Below are 17,829 nucleotides of genomic sequence, written 5' to 3' on the forward strand. Positions count from 1 at the left end.
GAGAGACCAGCAAACACCAGCAAGTATATCATAATCAACAACAACCAACCATTGCCATTTCCTCACAAATAAGTTAATCTGAAAAGAAATGTTGCTCTCCACACTAACATTACACATGCAGATACCTTAATTGCTGCAAGAATATATTAAACAAAACACTAGAGTGAATTAGGGCAGAGCGTATGTTCTAGTGTGTCCACTCCTCACTGACCCACAACGGAGACAATGATGAGAACTTTTAAAACTTTATTTTCAATTTATGCAGGTAGATCCTATTAATTAAACCTCTCAGATATACATTATGCATGTCTCTTGTTATTTTATCTTTTTATGTCAGCTTGTTTACAAGTTCCATTTTCCTTATACCTCTTGTTTAAGTCAACAGTAGGCATGTGGGCCACATAGGGCATAGTCACAGCAGGATATTCATAGCCAGGCTGCCAGAACTCTTCCTGTTCTTTGAATCTTTGTGCATTTGAATAATGGGAAATGTGAGGTCAGCTGATAGAACTACAACTAGTATTCAGGCCTGGGGTTTTACTGCCCTTCTGCCCAGGAAGAGAACAACCAGCATACACAAACAGAAACCCAAAAACCAGTCGGACAGGTTGGGTGGATCTCTGTGTGGCTCCAATACTAGCACAACTTTGCCCTAAATGTCAGAGACAGAGTGTGGGCATGACAGAGTCATTTTATCTCATACGTGAGACTTCACCCTACAGCATGATTGTCAGTAATGCAGGGTGTTACCTCTGGGTGTTCTGTCTGTTTGCAAGTAGATAATACAACTTTAAAACATTGTAAGACGAAGGAGTACAGGAAGTAAAGCCAGACAACATATATTCAATCTGTCCATCTTCTGACAGAACAGGCCTCTCTCTAAATATACTTTGCCATCTCCTGACCATCAGAGGTACTGCATTTAAAAGAAAGACATGGAATGTACAAATGCGTCAGCCAAAATGTAATGTAATGTATCTTACTGCAAAGTCAAATTCACATCTAATTTGCAGATCGAAACATGAAAACGCTCTCCAAAACAAAGGTGAGAGAGTTGACATCCATCACTCAGATGTACAGGGCAGTGACTTGCCTAATGCAGACCCCAGCGTTGCCCAGTGCAATATTTTGTAAAATATAAGTGCAAAAGGTGCATGGTTTTGCAAAATAGCTTTTGTATGTGCTTCACATTGATTAAATAAATGCTTCACATTGATTAAATAAATGATCCAAAGAACCAGAAGACTAATTCCAGATCATTTTCAATCATTTAAAAATAAATAGATAGATAGATAAATATATAAATAAAAATGTGCAGGTCTGGTATCACCCAGCGCAAACAACAGCAATACTGATCAAAATTCTTCCTCCGTCTGTCCAGTTTGTATACCTCAAAAACCTCCATTGATAATACATCTTGGTCATGGGCCGAGCCACACTATTTCCACCAATCAACAGTAGTTTCAGGAACATACTGTATAGAGGCAATGAGTGTAATTTGATTGGCTGTTGGTTCAATTACCATTTCAGTGAACATATAACTAATAGGACCCTAATTAGGCCTATGGTGTCCTCCAGTGGTGTTGGCCACAGATGAGCTAGCTGAAGCCACTATGAACTAACTCTTATTCAGTGGCACCAATCCAGTGGTGCAGTTTTAATCGACAGAGACAGCAGAGATTACAAAAAATGACTGCTTCTGTAAATCACCAGTCACAATCTTCATACATTCACACCATATGGTGGGTTTCATACAAAGCACTTTCCTTATGCACTGGCCGCTGCTCTGCCAAATACTGTGTGATTTAAGAGAGACAATTGCCATTCTGGCACCAAAAGCTACATTCCTTCTCTGCAGTGCAGATAGTCTTACTGGTTTATTTTGGGTAATAGTCTTAAGGGTAATTTCAGGTGAAATTAGAGGAAAGGAAAGGGATGGCTGGAGAAGAAGACAGCACAAAGTCAACATGGTACTTTCAGAACTAAGAGCAGCTATCATTTAGTCAGTCATTTTATCAGTTAATTATCATTTACTGTAGTGGGGCCAAGGGGACGAGGGCTGTTTAAGTACACTATTCAGAAAGACTTATATCAAGAAATCCTGCTAATGGGTCAATGTTGCTTTTCTTCTCACTTTAAACTTTCTTTCAAAGTTTCTGAGATCTGCTATATTAAATTTAACTGCACACCAGATGTATATATTGCATATTTCATGTCCTTATACTTTCTTTTGTGGAGGTATTCGATTAATTAAAGGTTTGAATTTTCAAAGTGCCTCATGTTTAATCCAGTTTAGCTAAGTGTGTAGCACATGCAGTATGTCAGCACTCTTCCTGTTCTCTGGGTACTGGTGCATTTGAATGGAGTGAAACATGATCTCATCGTGCCTGGGATTCAACAAACTTTCTTCCCAGCAAGAAAACAGCCAATAGACAACAACCGAGACCTAAAAACCTGTCACATAAGTTGGGAGGGACGGACATCCGTCCTACCCGAGTTTCAAAAGTAAATATGTCTAGCACAGCTCCTCCCTCTGTGACCTAGAGGCACTGTCTGCAATTCTGATCCTACTTTTTTTTTACACTGAATGGCTCCTCACGGCCCTCTTGCCTCATGTTCTGTGTAAGTGAGGAAGCAAGCAAAGCAGCACAGACCAAGTCATAGCCTACATGACTCAAGCCCAGCCAATCAGCATGCTGCTTTCAGTGCATGAAAGGGAGAGGTGTAGTTTGCATTCAAATATCAATAGTGTTGCAGCAGAATCACAGACTGAACCTTTAAACAACATGAGGTTGTATTTCAGATAGTATTTTTGAGTCATCCAAAGAGATACAACTCCTATCAACACTGTATGATGAAAACTCTTATTCCAAAAATGTAGTCATATTTTTTGGCTTTCTGTGTGTTCTTCCTGGATGTCCAGGGGGTTCCAATAACTATTCAACAACCTTATTCTGCTAAAGGCAAAAGCAGACTCTGCTAACAGATGTTATTCTGTTATTCATTAATGTCTGTCCCCTTGGCTTTTGGACTGGAAAATGACTCACATCCAGGGACTAGGCTTTCCTCTGCAGAATACTTCACGCCATCTCCTGACCAATTAGATACAGAATGTAAAAGTAAGGACACATTTCTCTCACAAATTTGTCCAAAGCTATTTGAAATAGTTTCAAGGCAGATCATTTTCACTCTTCATTAATTAACTTGCAAGTCCAATGAAGCTGTGCCCTAATGCCTTGTGGTGTAAAACTAATGGGGTTTTTTATTACCTTTAGTACAGTTGAAATACTTTCAAAACTGTCAAAACAAAAATGAATGTCTAGACAAACACTTATTTAAACTTTCATTGCAATGTGGAATTGAACAACCCTCCATTGGGAACAGACTCAGAGGCCTGCCAGGTTATCACTGAATGTGCTGCCCCCTATTCTTAGGACCAGTGATATGATTCTATTAGGATCTTAAACGGTCTTGTTTTGGGCCACAGGGCAGCACTGAGCTGGGTACCAGGCTGTGTCACGCCTGTGGTCATGCCAGGTCTTCTGCAGGGTAGACTACTCTATCTCCGCCCACTCCACATTGATGCTGACTCCTGCTGAGTCAGAAAAGGACTTTTTACAGTAAGTGTCACACACAGACACACTGATAAATACATTCACAGAGGCATGTACACACTCACACTCTCCAATGTTGAGACCAAACCTACGGTGCAATGCCCCCTTGATGTGAAGGACAGGGTTGTGGTGGCAGAAGAGGGAGCTGGTACAGGCGCTGTTTGTGGGCTGGGCGTCGCCAGGGCACCGCTGCTGCCCGCTACGCCACCCGCAGCAGGAAAGAGGACACTGAGTACGCCCACGCTCCGGAAACAGAGAATGAGGGCAAGGTTGTAGTGAAACCAGAGAGGCAAGTGTCAAGCCTTTACCATGATAGCCAATTATGTTTGAACAGCTAGGAGGGACAGACCTGCAGAGATAGCAAAATATCACTATTCTTATTCTTAAAGTTGTAGCATTGTTGGATCATTTTGTACGCTTTTGACGCAAAAATACAGGAGCCAGTGATCCAAAAGAACAATAATTGTATTATCTTTGCAAAGAGAGAGAGTGATACAAAACAATGGTTCGTACCGAGACTTTGACATGTTCAGCATGTCAGCTTCCTTATGTTGAGGTCACAGAATCAGGGTGTGACAGTTAACATAATGGCCTAAAGCATAATCTCTCCTCCACTGGTAAGTAGCCTAATACATCATTACGTTTACACATCTTGACCCTCAGGTCAGGCAACACATTCCGAGATTGTGGAAATTAATTTCTTTCTGTTCCCCTCCGGGTTGATTTTTAGCTCTCAATTGTGAGACTCAGCTTGTCTGGATATTATAAAAGCAGAACTATAAACAGAACATAAGGTTCATGCTTGTAGACTAAGACACAATACTATACAGAACATGAAATGTATAACTAAAACAAACAGAACAGAAGATTCATTTATGTGAACCAAAACAGTCATACATGTGAACAGCGGATTACATGTGAACAGAAGATTCATACATGTGAAACAACACAGTATACCATAAGCATGCATGTGAATCTATACTAAACCAATATAAAACACATATATGTTATAATATATTTTATTGCTATTGAATAAATGATACATGTGGATACAGGTAAAATATAATAAAGACTTACTTTAACCAATAAAAGGGCACTGTATGCATTTTGAAATTTGTGTCAAGTTACAAATTACTGTTATAATGACTGCAAGGACAGATTTGTAGTTCTCAGGGTGTCCGTTTGAGGGGAAATTGAATCACACTCTGCCAACACCACTCTCTTTGGCACCGTCATCCAGAGGTGGAAAAGATCATGGCAGTGAGCATATCAAATGTCTCAAAAGCAGCTAATGAAGCACATACTGTACTGAAAGACTCTTAGCAGTCAAAGCATTTGCCCAGATGTTGGCTTGAAAGAAATGGCATCCATTAAGTTAAGCGCTGAACTAAGATGATGTTTACTTGACTAAGACTATGTTTAGTTCTTCTGATGTCTGGGTGAGCAGAGTTCTTCCTCCAACAATCTGTCTTTCTTGACAAGCCGCCAAGACCAGAGAAAATAGACAAAACATGCTCTGAAGTCTGTCAACATGGTCTGATTAATACAACAAAGGTGACTTTAATCCACAACATTGACTTATTGATTTGTTTTTCCATTCACTTCTTGTAAAATGATAAGACAACCAGTTTTTAGTTTTGCTTTTATTTTTCTTTAGTTGAGCCTCAGTGGTGGTGATGGATTTGAGAAGTAGGCCTACAAATAGCTTGCTGTAACACTTTGACAGTAATACGTCCATTCACCTGCAGACGATCTGGGGGAGTATTAGGGGCACCCTTACAGCTCAGTCTGAAGCTATGGTTTTAAATCAGGAGATTGTATATTGGAGTTGTATATTGGTGGTGAATATTCATTTTAAACCTGGTCAGTTTTTCTCATTTGCTTTAATGCTTCTGACAAATCTGATCACATTTTCAAAACAGGTAACACACAGGCCTAGTAGAAGCCAAAATGAAGCCATTTTGTTCGCTCTAACATTCACAAAACTTTTAATACATGCAACAAAAGATTTTCTTCAAATTCCTTCAAATTTGGTCAAACTTGGTAAATGGTAAAAATGTGTCTCATTTGTTTCAGTAATGTTTTGAATGCACCTGTTTCCTGTCCTTGCACATTACATGGGAATAGCCTATACCACACACCAGAACACTAGACCATCTTGTCATTGTGTCTGTGCAGTTTGGACTAAAAGTAAAAATCTATCACCCCTTCAAATACTAAGGATATTTTTGAAAGGTCCAGGCATCCTCCCAACCATGGAAAAAAATAGCCTACCTCTTCAATCCTTTAGAGGAGTGGACAATTTAGGGAATTCCCGGAGCATGAACATTCCTGTTTCAGGAAAAATGAAACTGAGATGGGATGTTGTTGGGCTGTTTTTGAATATGGTTTGAATGGTTTCCACTCAAATCATGATTCATGCTATTCAAATGTGGTTGTAATGATAGCTCCTACAGGGAACACAAATCAATGTGAACTTACTTGCTGTCTACATATACATGTCTGCATTAGCATACTTGAACCAGTGAACATTTAAATGGAAACTCCTCAAACTCACCCTATTTTGGTGGTCAATAGTTGTTCTCGTGCTCCACTCTTGACTTTGACTGAGAGTTTGTTAAAGCAACACCAAAGCACTTTTCCTATGTCGCACGCACACTATTTATCCAGCCCTGTGGAAATAACTACAGTATGTCCACAGACAAGGTAGAGTATGTTGCTATGTATGTATGATTTTATGAAAGTATGGTGTATGGCGACATCAGAAGCAAGTCAAATTTGTATTTTCTTATGTCTCATTCCATCGAAATACAGATCCGCTACCCAATCTGGCAAACTTGAATATATTGTATCTTGACTATAGTGCTGTTATAAAGGGTCGCAAAGCGAATGCAGAAGTTCACCCTATTACAAGTTGATGAACCACGTGAAACGATTTTGGAAACATTTTTTTAAGGTACAAAAAACTCTTTGGTGGCTAAAAGTTAAAAGGAGTGGTGTGGAATTTTGTCGGACTGTTGAATGCAGCCACACAATACTTACGTGGACAACACAGATCATATTCTGTATTAAATTTCGAGGATATTTATGAATGTTTTAAACGGAAATATCCACAAAAAAGCTTTAAAGAAAACAAAAAGTGCAATTTAGTTTCAATACATAGCTTCTGTAGCTTAAATCGAATCAAATTAACTAAATTGCACTTTAACTTTATGTAGTCAATGCGTTTGAAAAACGTTGGAAAATCACTGCTGCTGGGGAAGCAAGACGTTTAGATTTTGTTAGCGTGTCTGTTATAGGCTTGCCTACACAATAGACAGCACAATAACTTTAAAAGACGATCAGAAAACAGCGGTTGCTCAGCAATAGGCAGGCTAATAACAGAACAATTCATTCATTTTTCTGTACAACGGTAAACTCACATCTCTCAGAGATAGTCACCTCGTTCTATGTCATCGTTTTATTGTTACAATAAGAAAATTTTTTTAAAAATGGCATTGACTAAATACATGCTTTCGAAATATAAATTCAAAGAATACAAAAGTATGCATTCTGTACAAATGTGAACTCATCTTTCAGCGATAGAAGCCTCTCGCAGCTCCATATACACCCGACTTTGGGAGAATGACATTAAGGATCTCAATTCGATTGGGATCCCACACGCAGTCCTCCTCCAGACCACTCGGCACCATGCCACAGTTTGGAGGGCACCAGGCGGTATCGTACCCATAGTCATGCCAGGTGTGCTGCTGAGGGTGGCCTTGGTAGTTGATTGCTATCACTCTCCCGACAGCAACTTTTACCCTCAATACAACCCTCTCATGCTCAGGCAGATCCAGAGGGTACCTGCTGGCCTTCTGCAGATCCCGGCTGAGGTAGACCCCTGGCCCCAGCATACCACCACGGGATCGCCTGATGCCTGTCTTCAAAATGCTGTCTGCAGCCATTCTTGAAGTGCCATGGTACATCGTGTAGACTCTGTTATCAACTGGTGCAACAAAACTGTCCAGGCGAGGCTGACCTGGTGGAGGAAAGTCATTTTCTGCCCACATCTTGACTCAATCCCTACGGAAAAATGAATTCAAAAACACTGAAATTACAAATTTACAATACAAACTTTGAGACAACATGAACAAAGAATTAACTAAATGTCCATGACAGGGAATATGACTATTATGTAGGTCCCTTTATTTCAGCTAACTGCCCACGTTACCCATGATTAAATAAAATTGTACCTTACTCATCAGTAAACTTGACTAAATTCATGCTATTTTGATTATAGCATGAGGAACTGAACATAATTTAAACTAAAAATGTAAACATGTTTTAATAGCAAAAGCCTTTTCTATTTGTTCAATTGAACTGGTAGATTATATATTTTTTGCACTCTAAAGCAGTCTACATCATTTCACAGGTCTAACATTTCTTGATAATCTAAATAAAGATATATTCACCTCTGAAGTGTTATACAGATATTTGCTTTGGTTGAGTAAAAATGTATCCAAATGAATGTGTTCCCTTCAGAGAAGGCTTTTGACAGCACTACATGAAAACTTGCAGAGGCATTTCATTGGTTGTAGCTTGCAGCCACAGTAGGAGTGTCTTTCTGTGTCGTTTCGTTTCATTTCATGGTGCAAATAAACCGTTATATCAAGGTTTTCTTTTTTTTTCTGAAGTAAATATAGAGATGATGGTTGGCTTCCTGTGTATGCAGTGTAGGAAACATTTGTGTGATTACATGTTGAGAGTGTAGTGTCAGTAAGACTTTTCAGTAGTAATCATATTGTATTACAGTAATTTCAACAGATTTATAGATAAAATGGGTTTACATCAGCTTCACTATTTGCAATGCATTCAAATGTTATGTTCAAATGTGAGGTTATGTTACTCTCAGTTAGTCCTTAATTGAACAGGTTTCACTGTTTTCACTGTTTTCACTGGTTTCCCATACCATTAAGTCACTTGTCATCTTAATGAGATCTCATTAAGATGACAAGTGACTTAATGGTATGGGTTAGCTTGGTTTCAAAGTGTCAGGGACACTGTTGGTGTTCTATTATGCAAGTGGTGTGCCCTCCCTAATATTCTGTATATTAAGTTGTTTTGACATATTTGCTTGTCTGGCAGTTCTTCACATTCCCAAAGTAGTATTTACTCCTTATGTCTGTGATCATATGAGACAATATTTTCCAGGGAGAGGGCTCCTAATTTGGTGACAGTTTTTATAGTTTTATATTGCCAATGCCCTTTTATTGTATTTACATTGCCCATTGATGTAGAAAAAATGCCCTTATCTTAAAAAAAAACTAAAATTCCTCAAAGATTAGGTGCTGTTTTTCTAAATCAAAACTCCTTGGTAAACAAAACTGTCTTAACTCTGGAACATTTACTGTACTTGTTCTACGTAAGGGATAATGGACGACACTCCATTAGATTATGCACGTCGTGGCCATACAACCTCGAACGTGCATTTATTTTCGGATAATTTAATGGAGTCTATGGTAGCTTCAGCGAAAGTTCTATTAGGAAGACTCGTAGTGTAGCCTTACTCCTCCCATGCTTACTCGGAGCCAATCGTAACTGCCTACTTTCGGGAAAGCCCCGCAATCTGATCATTCACTCATTTAATCAGCGCTAGCCTATAGGAATTCAGCGGACTCTTTAAATATGTACCACCTAACACTGCTTCTACTTCTCAGTACGCTGACCTTGACGTCCTATTGCAGTCGTCTTTGTTGCTCTGAACGAATCACCTGAACGAATCACGAAGTTTCAACCTTACCTTGCCAATCTAGGGGCCGAACTCACAGACCATGTCTGTCGGTTCTCCTCTGCTCCAAATCGAGTCGTCTGACTCGGACGAGGACGTCGTTCCTCCAACCCAGCCCAGGAGGAGCGTCAGGTCGATCCAGGCCAAGTCCGACTGGGCCCGTTTCTCCGCTGTCGATATCGCGGCGGCGTTGACGGAGGCGGGGATTCCCTTCGATGTCGGCCTGCGTAAGGGTGACCTCGTGCTTCTCGCACACAATGCCATCGGCAGTCCCGCTGTCCCCGTTGCGGCTGGTCCGTCGGGTCCCGTTCCTGCTCCCGCCGCTGAACCCGCGGCCGACCCGGAGGAGCCTGAGCGGCCTCCGAGGAAACGCCGTGCCAAGGCCAGGCACGTCGCCCCGGCGCCGCGTGGGCGGCCACCTGCCGCTCGGCCCCCGGCCACTCCAGCCCCGGCTACCCCTGCCCTGGTCGCTCCGGCCACGCCTCAGCCCATCCTGGATGCTGTTCTCTCCCTCGCTGCTTCGGTGAGGGCCATCGATTCCAGGATTCAGGCGCTGGAGACCCGGCGCCCGGCCCCTCCGTCGTCCTCGCCTCCCACGGCGCCTCCGGCTCTCGCCTCTCTCCAGTGGCCGGCCTCCCTCCCGGCCCCGAGCTGCAGCGCAGCTATTCCGCCTGCAGCGTCTGCCGCTGTTTCCCTCGGCGCTCCGGCCGTGCCTGTCTTCAGCCTGGCATCGGCTCTCCCTGCTCCTCCGGCTGGGTGGGAACCGTTGCTCCCTCCTGCGGTCTCAATCTCTCCATGACTCGGCCGAACATCCTTCAAGGTAAAGACGTTAATCTCGCTTCCTTGTTATTGCCATCTCCCGCTGTCGACCGTCAGCTCGTCGACTGCGGTGACGTCTCAGTCATCCTCAAAAATTCCGACCCGAGGCTTTCAAAGAGCCTGTCGTTCTGTGACTTCGTGATTGCCTTCGGCATGTACCGCGATGTCCTCTGCAGTGCCTTCCCTGATCGCCGACTGGAACTGGACACATATCTCGCTATGATGGCCGATTTTAATCAGCGTTATGGGGGCACGCTGTTCTATCAATATCACAACTCGTTCTCCGCAAAGTCTGCTTCCTACATTTCCCTCTACAATTCCCGTTTAGACTGGTCCGTCGTCGACACGGAGCTGCTGGTCAGGCACTTCAGCGGTCAGCGATCGCTCAGCTGCAATATTTGTAGCTCCCACAGCCACTCGGCCAGTCTGTGTCCTCAGACAGTCTTCAGCGCACCTTCCGTTCCGGCCACTGCCCGGGGCGATGGCGTAAGGGCTCCTCTCGATAGGCAAGGGCGGCCCGTTTCCTATTTTAACGGGCTCGCTATCTGCAACAATTTTAACGAGGGCGTCTGCTCCCATACTAACTGTCTTTTCTCCCATGTCTGTAGCCAGTGCAAGGACCCTCATCCAAAGTCCGTCTGCCCCCGTCGCGTAAGGCCGCCGCGGGGAGGAAAGGTGGTTTCTGCAAAGAAATTCTAGCGTCTCACCCGTCCACGCCTATTAATGTATCCGTTTTGTCATATTATCTCTCTGCCCATCCTGACTCTGTGTTTGTTGATTTTTTGCTCACTGGTCTCTCTCAGGGGTTTAGGGTTGGTGTCCTGTCCCCCCTCTCTGACTTGTACGTGGCTAGGAACCTGCAGTCTGCCCTGGCCGAACCTTCTGTCGTGTCCGAACTCCTGTCAAAGGAACTTAATAAAGGCTATATTCTCGGCCCTTTCTCTGTCCCTCCTTTCTGCCCCTTCCACGTTAATTCCCTCGGCGTGGCCACTCGGAAGTACTCCGGTAAGAAAAGGTTGATTTTCGACATGTCCTCGCCTCACTCCGACATCTGGTCCAGCGTTAATGAAATGATTCCCCTTGAACCGTTTTCACTCCACTACGATTCCGTCGACAATGCCATTTGCCTTATTAAAATCGCCGGCAGGGGCGCTCTCCTGGCTAAGGCCGACATCACAGACGCGTTCAAGGTTATGCCGATTCATCCCGCTGATTGGCCGTTTCTGCGTTAAGTGGCAGTCCAACTTTTATTTCGCCGATGCGGCTCACGCTTGGCTGCAGGAGTAGTCCCCACATTTTCAATTGTCACGGAAGCTGCTGTGCTGGATTTTGCTCAATGTCTGCCGCCTCCCGTTCGTCCTCCACCTCCTGGACGATTTCCTGCTAATTGATTTCCCCGCGGGGTCTAGTTCAGGTCTGGACGTCCTTCGCGCTGTATTCTTGGAGCTCGGTGTCCCTCTGTCGGCGGAGAAGACCCTGGGCCCCGTTCACTCTCTCGAATTTCTGGGCATTATCCTCGACTCGGTTGCAATGCGGGCCTCTCTCCCGGGGGAAAAATTAGCTAGGATTCGCGAAGTGTCCGCCTCATTTCTCTCCGTGGGCACGGTGACCAAGCGAGACCTTCTCTCTCTCTTGGGTCATCTGAATTTTGCCATGCGCATCATTCCGCAGGGTCGCTCCTTTATTTCTCGCCTGTTAATTCTGGCCCACTCCGTTGTCAATTTATCCGCCCCCGTCGTGCTCGACCTGGGTTGTCAGTCGGATCTCGGTTTCTGGTCTAAATTGCTTGCTGAATGGAACGGCATCTCATTTTTCTATAATGATCACTCTGATTCGTCTGTCTCTCTCGAGCTGTTCACGGATGCCGCTCCGTCTCTCGGTTTTGGGGGATTGTATAAAGACGCGTGGTTCGCAGAAAGATGGTCGGACGAATTTATGGCATTCGCCTCCGATGCTGCCTCGTCCGCCCTCTTCGAGCTGTATCCCATCGTGGTAGCCTGCGTACTCTGGGGTACCCACTGGTCAAGAAAGCGCATCACTTTCTTCTGTGACAACGAGGCAGTAGTGGCCATCGTAAACAAAGGTCGCTCTCGCTGCCCTAAAATAATGTCCCTTTTAAGGAGGCTCACCTGGCACTCTGTTATACACAATTTCATCGCAAATGCCATTCATGTCCCCGGATATTTTAACGTTCAAGCTGACGCCCTCTCTCGTCTCCGTTTGCAGGAATTCCACCGGCTCTGCCCTTCAGCTAACAAAGTGTCCACACCGTGCCCTCGTTTCGCCGAGCTGATCCTGGATTAAATCCTCTTTGCCTCAGTTCACTATTAGAGAAAGCCAAAACGTATATGTTAAAAGGCGTCGCTAAGTCCACAATCAAAGCCTATAATTCAGCCTGGTCCTGGTTCTCCATATTTTGTCAGCACCACCACACACCTATCCTCCCAGTACTCATTTCTACCGTCTGCGCTTTCCTGGTCTACTGCTTTGATCACCGCGGCCTCAAACTTGCGTCAATTCGCAAAACAGTCGCCGGTTTACAATTCCACGCCAGGCTTCACGACCCTTGTTTCCCTAGTCTGTTCTCCAACCCACAAATACGCCTTCTCCTCAAAGGCTTCCAAAATTCTTCCCCGCGCTCCATTGACACTCGCCTCCCCATTACGGCGGATATTCTAAACATCATGGTGGCGGCGCTTAGACGCGGCTACCACTCAGAGTACGTTGATAGCCTGCTGGAGGCCGTCTTCCTCTCGGCTTTCTATGGCTTCATGCGGTGCGGAGAATTCACTACAAATTCTCTGTACGACCCCACGCGTAATCTCTCTCTCTCTGATCTTTCCTTTTTCCCCACTTATTTCACCATTTGTCTGAAATATTCTAAAACCGATACTTCTGGTCGTGGTACTACTATTTCAATTGTAAAAATAAACAATGCATTATGCCCGTTCGCCTCCATGGTTCATTACCTTAAATTACGGCCTCATACTTCACCAGTTTTCCCCCTATTTATCACACCAGACGGTCAGGCCATGACTCGTCGCTGGTTCAGCAGCCATCTAGCTAACGTGCTGCTCAAATGTAACCTCTCTCCAAAGAGGTTCACTTCACACTCATTCCGGATTGGCGCAGCCACGACTGCCGCCCGAAAAGGGCTGTCCACGTCATCCATCAAAACTCTAGGAAGGTGGTCATCCGACGCCTACACATCATACATCAGACTAACGCCTCACGATGTTTTCGATGCTCAGAAATTACTCTCTCACGTTAACTCAGGTACCCCTTTACCTTCTCAAATTCTGGTGGCGGTGGTTAAATTCTGGCATTAAAGCTGCACTAATCGCCAGAAATAGCGTGTCAAGGCCCAGCATGCCGGTAGCTCGGTGATTTAGTCTCAGCCTCGGGCCTGTTGCCCTCTTCACTAGTTGCTCGTTCGACGCTTATGGTTCAGGTCAATACTCGCCGGTTGCCTGGCTCGTGATGCTCGTCTAGGTTGCCCTAGACGCTGGTTGCCCAGTTTGGTCCAGGTTGCCCTGGATGCGGTTTTGCCCATCACTTGTCTAGGTAGCCCTAGGCGCTGGTTGCCCAGCTCACTGTCCAGGTTGCCTTGGGCGCCGGTTGCCCGGCTTGTGGCCTTCGTCTAGGTTGCCCCTAGGCGGCTGGTTTATAAGCTCATGGTTCAGGTTGCGCCCGTCGCGGTTGCCCGGCTCGTGGCCTTCGTCTAGGTTGCCCTAGGCGGCTGGTTGCCAGTTCGGTCCAGGTGGCCCTGGATGCGGTCGCCGGCCGTCCACGTTGGTCTAGGTTGCCCTAGGCGCTGGTTGCCCAGCTAATGGTCCAGGTTGCCTTGGGCGCGGTAGCCCGCATGTCTCGCCAATGGTCTAGGTTGCCCTAGGCGCTGGTTGCCAGCTCGCATAAGCACTAAAGTCCAGGTTGCTCTGGATGCGGTGGCCTGGCTCGTCACGATGTACTAGCTCGCTAGTCACTGGGCCAGATCGTGAAGTGCTTATGGTCCAGGTTGCCCTGGCGCGCCCGCGATTGGTCTAGGTTGCCCTAGGCGCTGGTTGCCAGCTTCGTCAAGCTTCTAAATCCCACTAAAGCGAAAGCATGCTGCGGGCCCCACTACAACCCTAGGTTATGGTTAACACCTAGCTACCTTAAAAATTCTGTAATGGCCCTGGCGTCATCACCCCGCCCTGGTCATGCTGTTTAATTCATCTTGTATGTATACTAATGTCTCTGCTCCTCTCAGAACCAGATTACTGAGTCACCGCCCCAGCGGTCATCACTCATCCTTTTGGGGGTAGGCTCCCTGCCCCTGCCTTCATCCATTGGCAGGAGACGAGATCCGCTCATCGGCTGGGCGGATCGAGGCGGGCCCTCGCCAAAGACCGTTACCTATTCAGGACTCTGTCATGCTTGTATCCAAGCTGTTCCGTTACTCATTAAATTGTTAACTGATTCTATTCTGTCTACTGAGTCTTTCTGGTAGAACTTCCATTATCCCTTACTTACAAGAATTCCCTGATAATTCCAAAGTGTCTCTTTCATTTTGACTCACAGCTCCAGTTTGCCAAGACGTGTAGAACTGATGTTAAGGAAAGACACAAACACCTGATAAAGTTGCAACTTGCACCTGATAAGGGCTAAAAGACAATGCCAAGGCCTACTTTCTGTGTAAATTGTGTGAAGGAAATATGTGGGCACTGGTCGCTATAAAGAATGATGCCTCAGTCCACTTTAAATCTATATGTGAAATGATTTAGTCTCATCATTCTGGTAGCATGTGTTGTGTTGCATGCCTTGAACTAAATAGTTTAGAAAGTAGACAAAACCTTTCAGTCACTCATTTAACAACATTCAGGTAAAGTCACTACATATTTCTGTCAGCCAGTCAGTGAGTGTAAAGGTTAATCAGTTTTGATAGACAATGTTGAACACAATGTTGAAATAATACATGATAAGGACCGAAAGATAGGTGCTGTTTTCAGTGTGTGTGTGTGTGTGTGTGTCTATGATATATACATGAAATGGAGACACTTTGGTAGATTGTAATTTGTATCGGTCAAATCGACCAGTAGGCACGGCTGAAGTGCCCTTGAGCAAGGCACCTAACCCCTCCCTGCTCCCCGAGCGCCGCTGTTGATGCAGGCAGCTCACTGCGCCAGGATTAGTGAGTGCTTCACCTCACTGTGTGTACACTGTGTGCTGTATGTGTTTCACTAATTCATGGATTGGGATAAATGCAGAGACCAAATTTCTCTCACGGGATCAAAAGAGTATATATACTTACTTATACTTACTGTTGCTAGTCTTTCATTGGCCCAACATTTGATCATAGTGACCTGCTGTGGCCTAATGATGGCCCTTACAGATTGCCTCATTGTCTTACACCTTAAGGCCTTAAAAGAGAATTCCGGCGATTTTTCACATAGATCTCTTTTTCTTGAACATGGGGTCCCATGGACATGCGGTCTCATGAACATGGGGGCTTATGAACATGCCCCCAGAGTGTAGTAGTGTAGCTACCTGGCTGCCTGGTGTAGTCTAGCTGTTAGCACCAGCAGTTGGCCGACAGTACTCGGTGACCTTGATGGTGTGCAGAGTTCTTCCTCTCAATCTGTCTTTGTTGACAAGCCGCCAAGACCTATAGTGCATACTTTTGTATTCTTTGAATTTATATTTCGAAAGCATGTATTTAGAGGAAATAGACAAAACATGCTCTGAAGTCTGTCAACATTGTCTGATTAATACAACAAAGATGATTTTAATCCACAAAATTGCCTTATTGATTCGTTTTTCCATTCAGTTCTTGTAAATGATAGCCTAGACAACCAGTTTTTATTTTTATTTTTCTTTAGTTGAGCCTCAGTGGTGGTGGTAATGGATTTGAGAAGTAGGCCTACAAATAGCTTGTTGTAGCACTTGGGCCAACATCCCATTCACACACACACACACGCACACACACACACACACACACACACACACACACACACACACACACACACACACACACAAACAATCGGTCTAGGTTTTTAGAAATCAGTTGAACAAAGTCTCAGCCAGTCAGTAGAGCTTACATCTCTCCTTATTGTATGTCAGAAATCCAATGATCACATCACCCATCTCATCCTGACATTGTACACAAGGATGTATCCCATAGCAACTAACATCAGTGACATTTACCCAAACTTTGACCTAACATACATGAAGGCGCCAACCCCCCTAGAGGAGATAGCAGCTCCATCTCAGGGCCCCTTCTATCTCAACAAAGCAGTACTTAGGCCCAAACACCTTGAGGAGGAATGCCATTAATGCTAAACATCTCTCATCAACCCAATTTCTGCTCACTTGTACTCTTCTATGAATAACTTGCTCACAAACAGAACCAAAAGAACACATGAACACATGCCACACACTGGAACACTTGACCATCTTGTCATTGTGTCTGTGCAGTTAGCACTAAAAGTAAAAATGTATCACCCCTTCAAATACTTAGTGCCTGCATATTTCTGAAAGGTCCAGGCATCCTCCCAACCCGGGAATTCCCGGAGCATGAACTTTCCTGTTTCAGGGAAAATGAAACTAAGATGGGATGTTGTTGGGGTTTGAATTATTATTTTTTCGCTCTCATCATCATTCATGTCACTGTAATTCAAATTTGGCTGTAATGGGAATCAAATATATGTGAACTACCAACTGCTGTCTACTGCATAATATAGGCTAAATGTCTGTTGCATTACCTGAACCAGTGACAGGCCAACCATTTAAATGAAAACTCCTTAAACTCACTCTCACTTGGTGCCTAACAGTTGTTTTCACTCCTCACTTTCTTCTTCTTTCTTTCATCTCTCACCCTTATATTAGTTTGCCAGGTCAAGTAGAATTGAATTTAAAGGAGCGGTGTGGAATTCGGTCCTTCGGTATAGGACTCAAGCGGTCTTGAATGCAATCACACAACACAATACAGGACCACAGATGATGGCATTTTCTATATGAACTATTTCGAGGTAATTTGTGATTTTTTAAACTGAAATATCCCCAAATAAGCTTTAAAGAAAACAAAAGGAGCAATTTAGTTTCAGAAGTAATGTATTTTAGATTTTGTTTTATTTTGACAGCACAATAACTTTAAAACGACGAGCAGAAAACAGCAAAAAAGGCATTTGACATACTGTAGATCGTTCGGCATAGGTTGCTCACAAGTAGGGAAACCAACAGAAAAAAACATTCAGTTTTTTGTACAACAGTAAACTCACATCCCTGCAATAATAGTCACCTGGTTCATCTCCATACCCTACACCTGGCCCAGGCTTGGGTGAATGACATCAGTAGTGATGGAGACGTGCTCCGGATCAGACAGTAGCCTACTCTTACAGACAGTGAGACCACTGTGCACGATATCACATGCTGAGGGGCACAATGTCTTTAACCTGTGACAGATACCTAGTACAGAACCTGTCTGAGCATCTGTGCAGCGTTACAACCATTGTTTATTGTCAGCCATAAAGAGATAAAGAGTGGATGGACATATCACTGACTACTATTCTGTACAAATCAAACCAGAACTGATAAGCAGTTTTTGTTCATTAATGTTGTGATCTGTTAACACTTACATTACGTTGGCCC

This window comes from Alosa alosa, chromosome 15, assembly GCF_017589495.1.
Source record: "Alosa alosa isolate M-15738 ecotype Scorff River chromosome 15, AALO_Geno_1.1, whole genome shotgun sequence".
In the NCBI taxonomy this organism is placed as follows: Eukaryota; Metazoa; Chordata; class Actinopteri; order Clupeiformes; family Clupeidae; genus Alosa; species Alosa alosa.